The following is a 19,032-nucleotide window of genomic DNA, read 5'->3' on the forward strand; positions in this document are numbered from 1 at the left end:
TGGCATTGGGGGTGGGGATCACAGGAGACTTTAGGTTTTATCTTTAATATTTTAGCTTTCTTACAGTGAAAATATATTCATGCATAACCAGGTAATAAAAATACATGAGTTAAAATGAATACAGCAGGTGTTTGCTTACTTAAAATTAAACGCTACAAAATATCATTCTTAAAATACATAGACAAACACCCAAGAAATAAATGGTTCTTTTTGCTCAGCTGGCACTCTGAAGAAAGAGAACAGAGGCGGATAGTTGCATGAACTTTCCAAGGTTAGAGCAAGTACTAGAGTGCAATGATGCTTCACCACTTCCTCAGCAGGTACAAATTCGCAAAACCTAGACATAAAATGAAATAAAATCAAAATACAGATTCATATTTGTTTCCATAATGATACCTACCTCTCCAGTGACTTCATTTACTAGAATGAAGTAAATGAAGACCCAAAGTGATTATGTGACCAAAATTCAATTCAGTGAGTTTGGAGAACTCTGGTCTCCTTGACACAGCCTACTCTGGTCTGGCAAAGTTAGTGAAAGCTATCAGAGCTGTTTCTGATTACACCTTACAACTCTCTGAGTCATGAGTTCAGCTTCTGTTCCATTAAAAGCCCAAAACTGGTTGGATGGACATCAAAGTCCTCATGCGAGTTGACATGTCAAAGACTACCCCACAATTTCAACTTCTTTTTTTTTTTTTTTTTTAATTTAATTTTATTTTATTTTATTATTTTTTTTTTAATTTTATTTTATTTTTAAACTTTACATAACTGTATTAGATTTGCCAAATATCAAAATGAATCCGCCACAGGTATACATGTGTTCCCCATCCTGAACCCTCCTCCCTCCTCCCTCCCCATTCCATCCCTCTGGGTCGTCCCAGTGCACCAGCCCCAAGCATCCAGTATCGTGCATCGAACCTGGACTGGCAACTCATTTCATACATGATATTTACATGTTTCAATGCCATTCTCCCAAATCTTCCCACCCTCTCCCTCTCCCACAGAGTCCATAAGACTGTTCTATACATCAGTGTCTCTTTTGCTGTCTCGTACACAGGGTTATTGTTACCATCTTTCTAAATTCCATATATATGCGTTAGTATACTGTATTGGTGTTTTTCTTTCTGGCTTACTTCACTCTGTATAATAGGCTCCAGTTTCATCCACCTCATTAGAACTGATTCAAATGTATTCTTTTTAATGGCTGAATAATACTCCATTGTGTATATGTACCACAGCTTTCAACTTCTTATTCAGGCCAAATAAAAACCCTCTTGTCTTTAAACTTTACTTTTGAACCAAATGTCAGTAATCAGATTCCCTGACCCAGTACCCAGTTCCCAGCTTCCTGGGGTCAGGAAGTTACAATGGCAACAGCAGGAGTAGCAAAGGTAACCTCTCAGTCACAGTTATGGAGACTCTGAAACCAAAATCTCCCTGACTTCATCAACCTCAACCCTATATTAAATTCCTTTCTGCTTAAAATACCTAGAGTGGTTTCTGATCCTGTGTCTTGCACAGAGCTCTGACTAAATACAGGTTGGAAGATACTATTCAGAAAAGCAGACCCAAACACAAAAAGGTAAAAAAATAAAATAAGAGAGGGAGAAAAAAAAAGGCAGTAAAATTAGAGACTTCCCTGGTGGTTCAGTGGCTAAGACTCTGAGCGCCCAATTCAGGGAGCCTGGGTTCAATCCCTGGTCACAGAACTAGATCCCACATGCCACCGGTTAGATTTCACATGTTACAACTATGACCTGGCACAACCAAATAGATCAATAAAAACAAATATAAAAAAGTAAAATTAAAAAATCATTCCAGGACCGCAGATTCCAAATAATTGGAATGACAATGTAGAAAATATGGAGATGAATTGAAGGAAATCTTTGAAGAAATAATTTGCAAAAATACTTCAGAGCTGAAAGAAATGAGTTTTCAGATTGGAAGAGATCACTGAGGAACAATTTGACTTTACATGCCTCCTGATTTGATGAAATAAAAAATATATAGTCTCACCTATAAAACACTCTTGCCAAAAACTTACATCTAATCAAGCCACTAGATCTCAATACCTGTTTACAGGACATTCAAGGGATAGTGTCACATTTTTAAAACATTGCAAAGATTCAATCAGCCAAATTCAGACTGTTAGAAACTCTAAAAGAGAATTTACCTAGTTTCTTCATCAAATCAATTGCATTTTTAAAAAAGGAGGGCTAGGAGTAACAGTTACAGATTAAAAGAGGCTTAAGAGATTTAGCAGCTAAATTCTTTGTGTAGACCTTGTTTGGATCCTGATCTAAATAAACCAGTGTGAAAAGTAATTTTTAAGACAATTAGGGAAAATTGGACCTGGACTCTAAGATAGTAAGGAGTTATTGTTAATTTCCTTCAGTGTGATCATGAATTATGGTTATGTAAGTTCTTACAGTTAGAGCTACTTACTAAGATATTTACAAAAGCAATGATATAAAGTGATATGTCTGGGATTTGCTATAAGATAGCGCTGCCAAAAACTGTGAGGGATAGTGGAATAGTAAAATAAAGCTGAGTTATGAGTTCATAGAGCTTACTGTACTATTTACTGTTGTATTTGTTTGAAAATTATCATAATAAACAGTGAAAGAAAGAGAAACAAAGACACAAGAAGAAAGAAAAAGAAGGGAAGAGTCAGGAAGGGAGGGATGGAGGTAAGGAGGAAAAACGGAAGAAAGGATGGAAGGAAACCTACTGGGTGACTAAAGGGTATAAACTACAAAATTTCAGAGTAGTAGGAACAAAAAGAAACTTTGGGGGAGACAAACCAGGATCTTACATCACACATATATGTTAAGAATGGATGAAATTAAAAGCAAACAAAACAAAATAAAAACAAACTTGGTAATACCCAATGCTGGCATAAATATGGGTCATCAGAAACTCTCTTTCATTGATGGTAGAAATGCAAAATGGTACAGCCACTTTGGAAGACAGTTTAGCAATTTCTTCGAAGCCAAACAATCTTAACACGTGATCTAGGATTCATGCTCCCAAGTGTTTATCCAAACAAGTTGAAACCTCATGTCCACCCAAAACCTGCACATGGTTGTGTAGCAGCTTTCCTCATAATAGTCAAAAGCTGAATCGAGATGTCTCTTGAAAGGTATATCATTTTTATAGGGCTACTGCAGCCAAGTACCACAAACCAAGGGCTTAACCAACCAAATTTATTCTCTCACAGTTCTGGAGGTGAGAAGCCCAAAACCAAGGTGTCAACAGGGCCAAGTTCACTCTGGGACTCCAGGTAGAATCCTTTCCTGCCTCTTTCTAGCTTTTGGTGGTAGCTCTGAATCTTTAGCATTCCTTGTTTTATAACTGTGTCACCCCAATCCCTCACTCTGTCATCAAAAGGCATTACCCTCTCTCCTCCCCCACCACATGTGTGTCTATTTGACCTCGTCCCTTTTTAAAAAACATTAATTAATTAATTTGGCTGTACCAGGTCTTAGTTGCAGCATGCAGGATCTTCGTTGTGGTATGTCGGATCTAGTTCCCAGACCAGAATTGAACCTGGGCCTCCTGCATTGGGAACAAGGAGTCTTAGTCACTGGACCACCAGGGAAGTCCCTTCTTGCTCTTTTTATAAGGACATCAATTATACTGGATTAGGGCCCACACTAATGATCTCATCATAACTTGATTACATCTGCAAAGGCTTTTTATTCTTTTCCAAATAAGTTTATATTCACAGGTACCAGAGATTAGAACTTCAGCATTATCTTTTTGGAGAACTTGAGTCAATCCATTATGACAGGTGAATGGACAAACTGGGCTACATTCATACAACAAAATATTATTCAGTCATAATAAACAAGCTATCAAGCCACAAAAAGACATAGAGGAATCTTTAAATCATAGTGCTTCATGAAAGAATCCCGTTAGTGAAGGCTACACACTGTATGATTCTAACTATATGACATCTGGAAACCGCAAAGCTAAAAAGAGAAGTACTGCCAAGGGTTGAGGTGAGGGGAGAAGGTGAGAGCTGAATAGGTGAAGAATAGGCCATTCTAAAAACAATATATTGAAACAAATATAGTGAAACTGTCCTGTATATTGTAATGGTAGATACCTGACATTATCCATTTGTCAAAATCTTTAGAACTATACAGTAGAAGGAATGAATCCTAATCCAAACTATGGACTTTAGCTTAAAATGTATCAGTATTTGCTCATCAGTTTTAACTAGTGTACCACAATGATGCAGGATGTTAATAACAGGAGAAACTGTGATCGGGAGATATTGGATATATGGGAACTCTCTGTACTATCTAGTTTATTGACTGTGTGGATCACAATAAACTGTGGAAAATTCTGAAAGAGATGGGAATACCAGACCACCTGACCTGCCTCTTGAGAAATTTGTATGCAGGTCAGAAAGCAACAGTTAGAACTGGACATGGAACAACAGACTGGTTCCAAATAGGAAAAGGAGTACGTCAAGGCTGTATATTGTCACCCTGCTTATTTAACTTATATGCAGAGTACATCATGAGAAACGCTGGACTGGAAGAAACACAAGCTGGAATCAAGATTGCCGGGAGAAATATCAATAACCTCAGATATGCAGATGACACCACCCTTATGGCAGAAAATGAAGAGGAACTCAAAAGCCTCTTGATGAAAGTGAAAGTGGAGAGTGAAAAAGTTGGCTTAAAGCTCAACATTCAGAAAACGAAGATCATGGCATCCGGTCCCATCACTTCATGGGAAATAGATGGGGAACCAGTGGAAACAGTGTCAGACTTTATTTTTCTGGGCTCCAAAATCACTGCAGATGGTGACTGCAGCCATGAAATTAAAAGATGTTTACTCCTTGGAAGGAAAGTTATGACCAACCTAGATAGCATATTGAAAAGCAGAGACATTACTTTGCCAACAAAGGTCCGTCTAGTCAAGGCTATGGTTTTTCCAGTGGTCATGTATGGATGTGAGAGTTGAACTGTGAAGAAGGCTGAGCGCTGAAGAATTGATGCTTTTGAACTGTGGTGTTGGAGAAGACTCTTGAGGGTCCCTTGGACTGCAAGGAGATCCAAGCAGTCCATTCTGAAGGAGATGAGCCCTGGGGTTTCTTTGGAAGGAATGATGCTAAAGCTGAAACTCCAATACTTTGGCCACCTCATGCGAAGAGTTGACTCATTGGAAAAGACTCTGATGCTGGGAGGGATTGGGGGCAGGAGGAGAAGGGGATGACAGAGGATGAGATGGCTGGATGGCATCACTGACTCGATGGACATGAGTTTGAGTGAACTCCGGGAGTTGTTGACAGACAGGAAGGCCTGGTGTGCTGCGATTCATGGGGTCGCAAAGAGTCGGACACGACTGAGCGACTGAACTGATCTGATCTGATAGTAAGGAGGCGCTGGCACAGATGCCTGTAGGACAGACACTGTAAATGATGAAGGCAGTCTCAGGTCAGGTGGGTACCTTGGCACTTTGGCAAGTCCATGCCTGATCTAAACCAAGGACAGTCATTCCTTGGTTTCAGCCAATTGTTGCCACACAGAAATGTGGACACAGGGTTTCCAGACAAAGGCAGAGATGCAGATTTTCCCTCACACAAATATCTCTCAATCTTTAAAAAATGTTGGCAACTAACACCAATGCTTTAGAAAGACTGAAAGTGGCACATTGAGAGGATAAGGAACTGGGGATTTGGGATGGGGAAGAAACAGAAAGGAGAAGCTGAAAGATGAAGGCAGCTTCTGGAGAACCTTGACTGTCACATTCAAGGAGCTTATCGATCCTTGAGGTCTGAGTGATCACCTCCCAAGGTCTGAGTGATCACCGAACACATTAAGAAAGAAGAGACACCAATTAAAACGGGGATTTTCAACAATCACTTTGGCAGTTGATGGGAGCGGGTCTGAAGGAAGGATGATGCATTAGAAGTTGATCATAACCTAAGTAAAAGTAAAGGAGAAATGACAAGGACTATTTACTTTGTTCTGTCTCCTACCAGCCTGTAAACTCCAAGACAGCAGGGCCCCTTCTGCCTTGCTCTTGCTTTGTTTCCAACATCAAACATAAAGCCTGCTTAATAAGTATTTGCTGAAAGAATGAATGACGGGGGTGGGGTGGGGTGGGGGGAGTAGAGGTGAAGCATTTTGAAGAACCGCCTTGGGAAGAGCTTAATGTTGATAAAGGGTGAGAGCAGTCACGGGGAGTAGGGCGCAGAGAAGGCCTGGCTCCTTTCGTTAAACTTCCTTTAAGGTCTTGAGTAGAAGGTATTCGGGAATCCCTGATAGCTCAGTTGGTAAAGAATCTGCCTGCAATACAGGAGACCCTGGTTCAATTCCTGGAGAAGGGAAAGGCTACCCACTCCAGTATTCTGGCCTGGAGAATTCCATGGGCTGTATGGCCTATGGGGTCGCAAAGAGTCGGACACCACTGAGCGACCATCCGCAGTCTGATTCCCGGTTTCCTCAGTCCACAAAATGACGCACCTTGAAGGACAGAAGGGAGGACTAAAGCAAAACTCTATGGATGAGCAATTGCAGTCCTTCCTTAAATCTAGTATTTCCAGAGCACGCAGCAATAGGGGGCTGACTTGCACCTCCGACCCCGTGACGACTCCTTTTGGGGAGGGGTGGGAACCAACGACCTCGGACACTGGGCCTGGCCCCGGCGACCTCCAAGCCTAAGCCTCAGGCCCGCCCAGCCCCAAGCCTCGCCCCGTCCCCCCAGTTTCCACACAGCCCCTTTCTAGAGCTCTCTCAGCCCCGCCTGCACTCCGCCCACCTCCTTCTTCCGCTCCCCGCCCCCATTTCCGTCCCCCCCACGCCCGCCTCCTCTGCGCTCCCGGGCCAGACCCCCGCCCCACCCCGCCCTGGCCGCGGCACCCCTGCCCTCCGCTCTCCTCCCTCCTCCTTCGGGCGGCGCCCCTCTCGGGCGGCCGCGGCGACCCCGTGCCCCGCTCGCCCAATGAAGAGGCGGCGCAGGGGCGGGGCTCGAGCCGGAGCGGAAGTGGTGACCGGAGCGGAAGTGGAGCCGCCGCAGCCGCCGATTCCGGAGCCGGGGTAGCTGCCGCCGCCGCCGCCTCTGCAGCCGCCGCCGCCGCCGCCGCCGGAGGAGTGGGATTGGGGAGGAAGAGGTCGCTGCGCCCGGAGCTCCCCTCGCAAGGTTCTCTGCCCCCTGCAGTCCTCCCACGGTGAGTGCGGCGCGGGCTCCGCCCGAGGCCCCCAGGGGCCCGAGCCCACAGCTCCCCCATCACTGGCAGCGGCGGCGGCGGCGAGGGCGACCTCCCGGGTGGGCTCCGGGGGCGGCGGCGCGCGGCCTTCTCGGCCTCGCGAGGCCGCCCGCAGCGCGGGCTCGGCCTCACCGCGGCCCCTCCCTGTTTCCGGGGCCGGGCCCGTCGTTCTGGGAGAGGCCCGGGCCGCCCTCGCCGCCCGCGGCCCTGCCCGGCGGGCGGGGTGCGGCCCCCCATACCAGGCGGGAAGGGACGAGGAGCCGTGGACTCCCTACTCTTCCTCACGACCCACCTCCGATCCCCGCGCGACCCCTCCCTGCACCTTGAGCGGCCAGATCCTACCCTTTCAGCTCGGTCACCCTCGTTCCTCGCTTTCCGGTTTTCAAAAATGAAAATGTAACCAAATGCAGGCGAGCTCTCAGGCCCAATTCCTCTGTTCGTTACCCGCCCGGGATGGGTAACAGGTTTAACCTTGGGAGAGAGCAAAGGGAAAACCCCCCTCCCATTTTGCAGTAAAGCCATTTCATCATCGTTCGCTGGTTTGGGAGCCGAGATTCCCTAGGAGGCACAGGGTTAAGATTTGTATCAAGAAAATGCATTTGTTGGAACTGGTTACTGAGTCAGGCCGGATCCCAGGAAAAAAATAAAATAATGTCTGAGGCTCAGAATCGGAATATTTTCTCAACGGCATTTACCGTCATTTAATGCCAGAGTCATTGTGTCCTCGCCCCAAATTCCCCATACTGTGTGTTAACACGGCTTTAGGGCAGAAATTTGCCTGGTGGCCTCCCAGGTGGTGGCGAAGGGGTGGGAGTGATTAAGACCCTTTTCTGCACAAAATGAGTGCATCTTTGTCTATTGCAAATGGAGAACTCTGCGTGTAATGGGGTTTTCAAAGGTGGCAGTATTGGTAAGACAGTTTGCCAACCTTTCTGTAAAAATTTTTGTCTCTTGTCCTTGCCATCACTGCTTTTCCCTTTAATAAGGCTAGATCGCATCAGGTTCTGATTTTACTTGCCCTGTGTGGGAGACAGGATTTGGCAAGATGCTATTATGAACATAGAACATCAGGCGGCCACAGGAGCCAAAACAGAAAGATGAAGCACTTGGAAGAATATGAAAAATTGTCTGCATTTCTCACTCTATCTCAATTGTTCATATGAAACCAGACACAGCTTACAGAACTCGACACATGGGTACTCTGCTTTTTGCCTTTTCATGTTAGATATTTATTAATATGTGTTCTTGATTCTTGGTCATTTCCTTCTTAACTGCTTCCAGGGCACTCCATTTCTTATTTAGGAATGTGTCAGTTGCCTGATCCCTCATTTTTTTAGGATCTGTGTCCTTAGCACATATGGTGAGCATGAAACCTGTCATTGTGCTGGACCCAAGTTAGAATTTTACAGGTGATCTTCATGGTGGAAGGCTAATCCAGTAGCAACTGCTGAACTGTTTCCCTATTACCTCCTTTCAGTGAGATAAGAAGCCCTTCACCTGTCTTACAGATGAAATCCTTCAGAGAAAGGAGATGATTTGGCCAAGACCACACACCTGGTTTCCAAGTTGAATATCCTCATTCATCAGTAGCAAATATTTATGGCCTGTCTGTCCCAGGAGTATGGCTCCTACCCTATAATCTTCTGTACATTTCCCATCAGGCAGTGCTTGTGTTAGGTTGGAGCCATTTTAGAATCAGAGCTCTATAGATCGGGGAGGCAGCCTCCAGAGAGCCAGGCTGAGCACATTCCCATAATGCTAGTTCTTGAGGCAGAGTCTCCAGAGATTTGGGCCACTGCAAAAAGTATATTTTACCCATTTGGCTGGGGGTGTGGAAGCAGAAAGAGCACTGGACTCGGAGTCAGATAAATTCGATTCCACCCTTCCTTGCAGCATTTTCTAGTTGTGTGATCTTCAGTGTTCTGCTTAATCTCTGCTTCCTGGTTTCTCCATCTCCAGGCTTGTCAAGAGACCTTTTTACAAACTGTAAACTGTTAAATATCAGCTTTTGTGTTTTAATCACAGAGTTCACTGTTAAGGCTTTTCCCCCCTTGGTTGCATTCTGATGAGACCCAATGCTACTTCGTATACATGTTGCTTTCCAAAAAAAAAAAATTGGTAAGGTATTATGGAACTGGATTTGTGGAGCATCTTTAGTCTTTCTGAGTCAATTTTCTCATTGGTCAGTGCAAATGGTAATAGTCTTTGATGTATCATTGTGACAAACTCAGTAATTAAAATAAGGGTGTGAAATATACCTGATGTTTAATAAATGTTATTTGATTATATTTGTGAGTATACATATATATAGATAAGACACATGCATATGTGCTATAGCGCATTGGCACATAGAGTGTCCATCCAGTGTTTATTCATTAACTGATGAGGTAGTGTCAAGCTGTAATAATAATAATAATAGCTGTTATTTATATGTGCCAAGCTTTGTTCTGAGCAGTCTACACATATTAACTAAGTCTTCATAACAATCTATGACAAGTAAGTACTGCTAGCCCCATTTTAGTTGAGGAAACGGAGGCACAGAGAAGTTAAATAATTTTCCTGGAGGCATACACACACGCAGCACTGGGTAAGTGCCAGAGCCAGGAATCAAACCCAGGCAGTCTGACTCTAATGATAGATTTCTACTTATGGTAGAAAGAGCACATGTATATCTTTCATGTGAACACCATGTAGTAGTTAACTTTTCTTTACATGTATCTTATTCAAGTAAATGTGTTTGGACAAGAATTTTAGCTACTTTTGGAAATATAGTTTATTGTAGGGGGGAGAGGGGGAGTATATTTATTGTGGAATGCAGGAAAGATACTGCTGGTGTACTTTAGGAAGGAAGCTTCTGAAAAATCCAGTTTTTCTAGTATTTGCTTCATACTGGGGGAAAAATTCATCAATCATTTTATGGCACACTGATTTATCCAATCCTAGGTGGTTCTAATAGAATTTGGTCAGGACCAAATATCTATTAATATATATCCATAAGTAGAGAAAGAATTCTAAATTAGAACATCCTTTCGTGCTGCCTGCTCCTTCAGTGCATCAAACTAAGACGTTTTCCTTTAAATGAGGGTACCTTAGAGAATGAACTAAAATTTACTTGTAAAGGGAATTTAAGTTCCTAGGTTCCTATGTTTTTCTAGGGAGAGGTGACAATTCTCACTAGCTAGGAGGCAAGAAATTGGTTGTATAATAGCAGCTTTTAAGTTTTAGAACCATCTTGGTCTCCCCACGAATAGATTCTAGTCTTCTGTCTGTGTCATGATGGACAGACTGACAGAGCTAGATTCTGAGGGAATTTTTCTAAAGAGTCTCCTTAGGGGGACAAATGGACAAAAGTGCTTTCTGTTTTGTCACGTGTGTGCTGGAGGTCAACCATTCTTCTGCTTTCTCTGCTAAAAGGTATTCTAACATAAGCATAATTATGTGTTTCTGTTACAACGAGATGAAATTGATTGATGGCCTCAAGATGAAGGCATTTGTAGCAGACTGTAGGTTAGTAAGGTGACTTTTTTTATAATCTGGCCAGCCCTCTGTTATGTAAGTTTTTTCCTGTACTGGTTAGTTTATTTTATTGTTTTCCCTGAGAGACCCAACAATAAAAGTTATTTCTGAATGGCCTTGACCTGGGCAGAGATTGGAGGAGACAATAAAGTCGAAGTGAGTCCTTGCCATTTGTTACTGTTTGCCCGCAAACCTCACCTTAAAGCCTGATGAGCTTTTGGCATATGCTGTTTGAACTGCTAGTTTGATTTTGATTTTTAAAGCTACATGAATTAAGGCCAGTTCTCAAACCTCACTGATAACTTTGTGTGGTTCGTTGAAAAAGTGTTCTTTCTCTCATTTCCTTCAGTAATCATTCAGAATCATAATTGATCTTTAGGAGATGGTGCTACACAGAGGAAGGAGCATGTGCCAAGTACACCTGTGGGACCCTGGACAGGTTACTGGGATGGTGACGCCTACCCCTTAGGATACTTAAGATGAAAGGAGGTGATACAACCCCCCGTTTTGCACATTGAGACAGACCGTAGACGAGGGATATTTTGTTATTATTTACTAATAAGCTGCTATGGCTTTTTGTATAGCTAATCGTTTGGACTTCTGAAGAGAGGAGTCAAAGGGCTTTTGGAACTCAGTTTGAACCTATAAATAGAACAAGGGGTACCTGAGAAATGATTGGTCAGAAAGTGTACTGTGGTCTCCAGGTTGGAGCTGAGATGGCTCTTTTCAGAGAGCACTCTTAAGACAGCATATAAATGTACTCTGTTTTATAGGCCATATGTGGTCTGCTCACCTCTCTCCACATGGGAAATAGCAGCCTTGTTCATTTCTTTGAAAAACTGCATCAGTTGGTCAGATGGTTTCACATGCATCGTGCCAGGCATCGTGCCACGTGTTGGGCGCCGAGATGGAAATCTGGATTCCCATCTTACGCTCACAGTCCAGTGTGGGAGCCAACAAAGACATTTCTCTAGATTCTGATAAATGCGATCTTAGAAGTAGGCATGGGTAAGTTAACATGTACCTTCCTCTTAAAAGTCTTGAAGAAAGCCATATGGATTGAAAAGAAATGAGGTGTGGAAGTAAGTGTCCCTTCACTGGCTGACCATTTATTGACTTCTGTGTGGAATATACTGTTGCTGCCATTTTAGTGCTTATGGAGACTCTGCTAAATGTTTTGCATCGTGAACTAATTTACCCCTTACAAGAACCCTTTAAGGTAGATTTGCTTATTTTATGCATGAGAAAACAGACTTCACAGAGGTCAGGTAACTTATGGAGTTGGAACTAGTAAATTGGACTGTGTTGTTCTATAGTGTTGGTGGACCCAAGGCTTTTGAACCCTATTCACATGGTTGACCAGTTGGTTATCTTTCTGAATCAGAATTAGCACATTAAAAAAATTTTATTCTATCTTACTGATCACTTCAAGCCAAGAGATCAGTTTATTGTCCTGTCTGCTATTGATTCACGTTGTATGACCTTGGTATAACACCTTGATTGTTTTAAGTTTGATTCTGGCTAATTGGACATAATTAGCAGTGATATTCAACAACTGATACGAAAGAAGGAACAAATTTTGAAATAAAAGTGATGTTTCTCTCCACAGTTCAGTGTTGGCTGGATATCAGAGCTATTGCCTTTGTATTTTAGACATGCTGTGTTTAATTTTCTAACAAAGAGCCTGTAAGCGTGTGAATGGAATTAAATTTGTTACAGGACTCAGAATTTTGTGTGTAGAATGGCACACAGACCTGTTTTTAGAGCGGGTGTTTTTCAGTGAGTAGTTAAAATTCTTTAAGAGCCAGGAGTACTTCATTTTTTTCTGGGTAACACCCACCAAACACCTGGGCCCACTGGCGCTCTCAGTCCCTCCCACAGTCGCCTGGCATCTGTTTCTCCTTCAGCAGAGTGACTCCAGAACTGTGACTTTGACTTGATGGTGCTGTGGATGCTGTGTCTGGGATGGTACATCAGTGAATGCTGTTCAGAATTCACTGTCAGTTCCTTACCCCGTGGAACCTTCTGGCATAGATTTTTAGGGTGCTCCTGTCAGTTTCCTCTCTCCAAATTTCTCCTGTCGGGTCCAACTCTTCATGACCCCATGGACTGCAGCACACACTCAGATTCGTGTCCTTTGAGTCAGTGATGCTGGGATCTCCAGATTCCACTTTTTCTCATTTCCTCTCTACTTTGGCTTGTGATTTCTTTTGCATCTAGAAACAAATGCATTTTATTCGTACATCTGTGTTTCTGGTCTCTGCCTAGAGCCCCCCTTTTCTCTCAGAACCCCCTCCAACCCATAAAACCAGGACGGACCCAGCCTCTTTAAAACTAAACCTCCTCCCTTTCTACCTGGTTGCTTTCTCAAGGAGATGCTTGTGTGCTCCCTTCTCATGTTCTACCCTGGGAGCTTCAGCTCTGAGGGGAGGACCACACTATACTGAACTCCAAAAAAGAGTTCTTGGAAATACTAGTAGTTTTTTCTTTTTTTATTTGCAGTTATTGCAACACATACTAAATTATGTACATTATGTTTTTGTGAAGTAACTTCAGAATAAGAGTATAGGCCTGTTTATGAGCCTTCACTTTGGCCAGCACCGTCTAGGCATTTTTATGTACATGATCTTTTTTGATAGCTTTTAATGTTCCCTTTTAACATGTGAGGAAACTGAGATTCAGAGACATTAATTTTAAAATTACCTGATTTCTCTTTAGAAGCCCAGATGTGTTGTGTGCAGGGCTTTCCTAGAAATAGATCCCATTCACTTGGGTTTCATGCTGGAACTTCGGTAATCCTGTGAAGTGAAAGTCGTTCAGTCACGCCCTACTCTCCAGGCCAGAATACTGGAGTGGGTAGCCTTTCTCTTCTCCAGGGGATCTTTCCAACCCACGGATCGAACCCAGGTCTCCCACATTGCAGGCGGATTCTTTACCAGCTGAGCCATCAGGGAAGCCCTTGGTAAGCCTGACACCTAATAATGGAATCCTCATTTTAAATTTCTAGCAAATTGCTAAACTCAAAACCTCAGAATTTTAGAATTGGGCATTTTCTTTTCCTTGAAAACAAAACATAGCTGAAAGCTAATACTTCTAAAACCCACATTCCATAAGGTCCTTTGCAGTGCTTTTTTTTTTTTTTTTAATATTAGCAATGAGTAGTCATTTTTATTTTTTTTCCTTTCTTATTCTTGGATGTCTCCTTCTGGCCACTGGAAAATGACTTCTCAGGATTCTGACCCAGGCTTTTAAAAAAATAAAAGGTCCCTTAGGCAAAGAATCCAGATAGAAGGGCTAGGTTGATTCATTTATACTTTTGTTTCAGCATTTACTGTCTATTTAGGTTTTCATTTATTTGAGGGAAATCCTGTTGTTTCATGGGCACCTTTTAGAATTATTCTTCATAATATTCTTTAGGGGACATTTTACAAAATGGAAGACTATTGTAAACTCACCCCCCTATTATACCTCTTTAACAAATCTATGACATGAAATCCCTTCTTTTGATGGCCATGTAATCTTGCACCAACTGTGTCTTTTTAGCCATTCCCCTGTTGGCTACTTAAGACAGTTTCCCCTTCTTCACTAAGCAGTTGCTGGTTTAATCAGCCAGTGCTCCCCAGTCCTCTAAAGTGCAGCCTGCAGTGGCTGAGAAGAGATGGGGAAACCTGTGCTTGAGACCTCTGCTCTGACATGTGTCAGAGGCTTCCTCTGTCCACTCTGGTGTCTTGACTCTGCTTTAGTGCCAGGCAGGCCTGATGAGACTGTGGTCTTTTAAGGCTTTTTAGGAGCAAATAAATGCTCTCTTGCTAGTGTTTTCTTTGGTGGGTCCTTGATTCAAAAGTCTCACCCGGGGAATGGTAGGTCCTGATATATAAACCATGACTACTGGCACCTGGGATTCCCTGGTGGCTCAGATGGTAAAGCATCTGCTTGCAATGCGGGAGACCCGGGTTTGATCCTTGGGTCGGGAAGATCCTCTGGAGCAAGAAATGGCAACCCACTCCAGTACTCCTGCCTGGAAAATTCCATGGATGGAGGAGCCTGGTGGGCTACAGTCCACGGGGTCGCAAAGAGTCAGACAGGACTGAGCAACTTCACTTCACTTTCGCTGGCACCTCCTAAGGAAATTAGGAACTAATGAATGAAAGTGTTACAGTTAACGAGTGTGTCCCATTTTTCAGGACATTGAAGGGTGGAGTCTTATCTAGGAATGTGAACATTTTAACATACTCTCTTCCTGTACGAGATTAATCTAGACTTGTTTTTCCTTCTCATGGCTCCTTTATTTTTCTTTTTTTAAATTCCAGGCTCACATTTGTGGGCCAACAACGATGTATCGATACTATTAGAGGAATCACACTACTTCCAATTTGTTTTGCCCTGTGTACTTTTTTTTAAAAGATTTCCACATTTATTTAATTCCTTGTCTGTCTTTTTCACGGGCATAGCTGTTCCGCGCTGAGGAAGCTGCTGTTAGGGCAACAGTTCAGAAATTGGAAGACTGAGTTTGACTGAGCTGACAAGGCCATGTACGTTTCATTCAAAGATGGGCATGATAAGGGACAGAAATGGTATGGACCTAGCAGAAGCAGAAGATATTAAGAAGAGGTGGTAAGAATACACAGAAGAACTGTACAAAAAAGATCTTAATGACCAAGATAACCACGATGGTGTGATCACTCACCTAGAATCAGACATCCTGGAATGCAAAGTCAAATGCGCCTTAGGAAGCATTACCACGGACAAAGTTAGTGGAGGTGATGGAATTCTAGTTGAGCTGTTCCAAATCCTAAAAAATAATGCTGTGAAAAGTGCTGCACTCAATATGCCGTCAAATTTGGAAAACTCAGCAGTGGCCACAGGACTGGAAAAGGTCAGTTTTCATTCCAGTCCCAAAGAAAGGCAATGCTAAAGAATGTTCAAACTACCACACAGTTGCACACACCTCACACGCCAGCAGAGTTTTGCTCAAATTTCTCCAAGCCAGGCTTCAACAGTACATGAACTGAGAACTTCCAGATATTCACGCTGGATTTAGAAAAGACAGGGGAACCAGAGATCAAATTGCTAACATCCGTTGGATCATAGAAAAAACAAGAGAGTTCCAGAAAAACATCTATTTCTGCTTTATTGACTATGCCAAAGCCTTTGACTGTGTGGATCATAGCAAACTGTAAAATTCTTCAAGAAATGGGAATACTAGACCACCTGACCTGTGTCCTGAGAAATCTGCATGCCGGTCAAGAAGCAACAGTTAGAACTGGACATGGATCAATGGACTGGTTCCAAGTTGAGAAAGGAGTCCATCCAGGCTATATATTGTCACCCTGCTTATATAACTTATTTGCAGAGTATATCATGTGAAACGCTGGGCTGGATGAAACACAAGCTGGAATCAAGATTGCTGGGAGAAATATCAGTAACCTCAGATATGTGGATGACACCACCCTTAAGGCAGAAAGCGAAGAGAAACTAAAGAGTCTCTTGATGAAAGTGAGAAAGGAGAGTGAAAAATCTGGCTTAAAACTCAAATTCTAAGATCATGGCATCCGGTCCCATCACTTCATGGCAAATAGATGGGGAAACAATGAAAACAGTAACAGACTTTATTTTCTTGGGCTCCAAAATCACTGCAGATGGTGACTGCAGCTGTGAAGTTAAAAGATGCTTGCTCCTTGGAAGAAAAGCCATGACCAACTTAGATAGCATATTTAAAAGCAGAGACATTACTTTGCCGACAAAGGTCCATCTAGGCAAAGTTATGTTTTTTCCAGTAGTCATGTATGGATGTGAGAATTGGACCATAAAGAAAGCTGAGCACTGAAGAATTGATGCTTTTGAACTTTGGTGTTGGAGAAGATTCTTGAGAGTCCCTTGGACGGCAAGGAGATCAAACCTAGTCGATCCTAAAGGAAATCAGTCCTGTATATTCATTGGAAAGACTGATGCTGAAGCTCCAGTAGTTTGGCCACCTGTTGTGAAGAACAAACTTACTGGAAAAGACCCTGATGCTGGGAAAGATTGAAGGCAGGAGAAGGGGATGACAGAGAAGGAAATGGTTGGATGGCATCACTGATTCGATGGACATGAGTTTGAGCAAGCTCCAGGAGTTGGTGATGGACAGGGAAGCCTGGCGTGCTGCAGTCCATGGGGTCTCAGAGTCGGACACGACTGAGAGACTGAATTGAACTGACAAGGCTGTGTGGCAGCCCCTGCTCTCACACAGGACTCTCTTCACACCACATACAAGTAGCCTCCCAGTAATGACTTGCTTAAAAAATTCACTGATACTTGAGTATTAGTTTTGTACTTGGCAGAGTTTTAGGCGTTAGATGAGAAAGAAATGTGAAGCTTTCCTTCGGAAGACACACATGTGACACACTGTACATGGCCACCACTCATCCCCTGGACCGTAGAATATATAGAACGGAGGCTAGAGAAGCTTGGACTATGTAAGAGACTACGGTGTATTTGAATTCATAGTCTGGGTAGATCAGTGGGGACTAGGGTAGTCAGGGAAGGCTTTGTAGCCCTACATGGATGGAGAGAGTTTGCCTCAGCAGGAAGTAATTCCAGACATGTTTAAGCCTGACATTTAAGGGTATTTGGTGATGTCCAGCCTGCAAGAAAGGTACATGTTGGAGAACAGTGGATGAAAAACAGGTACAGAGGATCCAAGTTATGAAGGACTTTGCAAGCCAGGTAAGAATTTCAGCTGGATGGAGTAGCCAGAAGAGAGTCATCAGAAGTTCTTGAGATGTTGTTCCGAGTTTTTAAGAGTTGGGGCATGACTGAGGGGGATTTTGGAGTCAGAAGCACGTGGAGTGAGGTACAGATGTAATATAGATCTAATGTGCTTGGGAAGAATAGGTGCTTTGAATTACTTGAGAAGAGACAGAACTCGACCAGATTTGCCATTTTGGGATCTGTTCGTTCATTCAGTGAAAATTTGTTCACGCTGCTTCTCCGCAAGGTGCTGCGGGGGATGTGTCCTAAAGGGGTTTGTAGTGTGGGAGGGGACTTAAGGGATGTAGACAAATAATTTTAGTACTGAAGAAACGTGATAAGACATTAAAGAGAAGTGTGGATGAAATGCTTTGTGAGACTGTTTTCAGCTTAGAGCAGTGCTGTCCAATAGACATAGAATGTGAGTCCCATGTAGTTTAAAATTATCTGGTAGCTACCTGTAAAATGTGAGGGGGAAAGATGAAATTAACTTCAGTAATTTTAAAAAATTAACTCCATATATCCAAAACAGTACAATTTTAACATGTGGCCTGGGCAGTCTTATTAGACAGCTTAGGTTAAGCAGCTTAAGAAATGTTTCATGGAGGAGGTGTCATTTGAGCCATGCTCTGAAGAATTTTAAATGCAGAATAAATGGGAAAGGCTATTCCAGGTAGAGGGAGTGCTGGATGAGCAAAGACCAAAACGCCTGTGGAAGAAAACCATTTTGACAGAAGCACCTACTGTGTAGAAGGCCTATTTGGGCAAAAGTCTAGGAAGATAGCTTGGAAAGCCTACACTGACAAGGGAGGCAGTCTGACTTTACTGGCAATAGTTGGGAACTTTAAAGAATTTTGAGCAGAGTGACTTGATCAGAGCTTTAAAATGGGTCTGATAGCAGATATGAAGGGGGTTAAAGAAAATGGAAGACTGAAGGCAGTGGAACTAGGGAAAGATGATGGATATAGGAGGTTTATTAGGATGTACAAATAGGAGCAATTTCATTTCTCCCTTGTCTGCTGCCTTCCTCCAAACTGCTGGGTGTTGTGTAACCTGTTTCCTGTTGAAATTGGTCTAGCTGCTTCACAATCCTTGTTATATAAGCACAAGTTATGTAAGCAGTAGGCATCAGACATTTAGCTATGGATTTTGTTTGTTGTAAGTTGGGGGCGGGGGTTGTAGGTAAGAAATTTTTAAATAGATGGATACATTTTTTAAGGCATGCATTCAATTTTACCATATCATAATGGTTCTCTATCTCTAAGAGCTCTTGCAGGGATCCCAAAGAAGCCTGAAATAGTCGACTCCAAACCAGAAAGGCCACATTTTATTTTGAGAAATAGGACATGTACATTTGGGAGGTCTCAGGGAGTAGTCAGGATTCTTTGGAGAGGTATGGTTGAACTTTTAATGTTTGGGAAGAGAAGAAGTGGGGGGTGAGGGGACCTTAATTGAGAAGCCTAGTAGGCCGAAGAGTTTCACAGTATCCTTTAGCAGTGCTAATTGTATTTTTCTATTACTCTTTTGTAATAACTCCATGGGATGGCTTCACTTTGAAT

At 42.9% G+C, this 19,032-nt stretch overlaps 1 protein-coding gene and 1 long non-coding RNA gene across 2 annotated transcripts in view; one reads left to right on the top strand and one right to left on the bottom strand.

The window, feature by feature from the left end:
• On the bottom strand, nt 1-7,652 carry LOC129625988 (uncharacterized). The gene is made up of 3 exons (XR_008701688.1): nt 7,521-7,652; nt 3,479-3,558; nt 1-337 (listed from the first exon to the last, which is right to left on the bottom strand). It is a non-coding gene; the product is annotated as an uncharacterized LOC129625988 (long non-coding RNA).
• The window catches only part of YWHAB (tyrosine 3-monooxygenase/tryptophan 5-monooxygenase activation protein beta), a 22,095-nt gene continuing 10,041 nt past the window's right edge, over nt 6,979-19,032 (top strand). The window contains exon 1 of the mRNA XM_055545092.1: nt 6,979-7,189. The gene's annotated coding sequence lies outside the window, so the exon portion shown is untranslated. The remainder of the gene's footprint in view (nt 7,190-19,032) is intronic.

This window comes from Bubalus kerabau, chromosome 13 (assembly GCF_029407905.1).
Source record: "Bubalus kerabau isolate K-KA32 ecotype Philippines breed swamp buffalo chromosome 13, PCC_UOA_SB_1v2, whole genome shotgun sequence".
In the NCBI taxonomy this organism is placed as follows: Eukaryota; Metazoa; Chordata; class Mammalia; order Artiodactyla; family Bovidae; genus Bubalus; species Bubalus kerabau.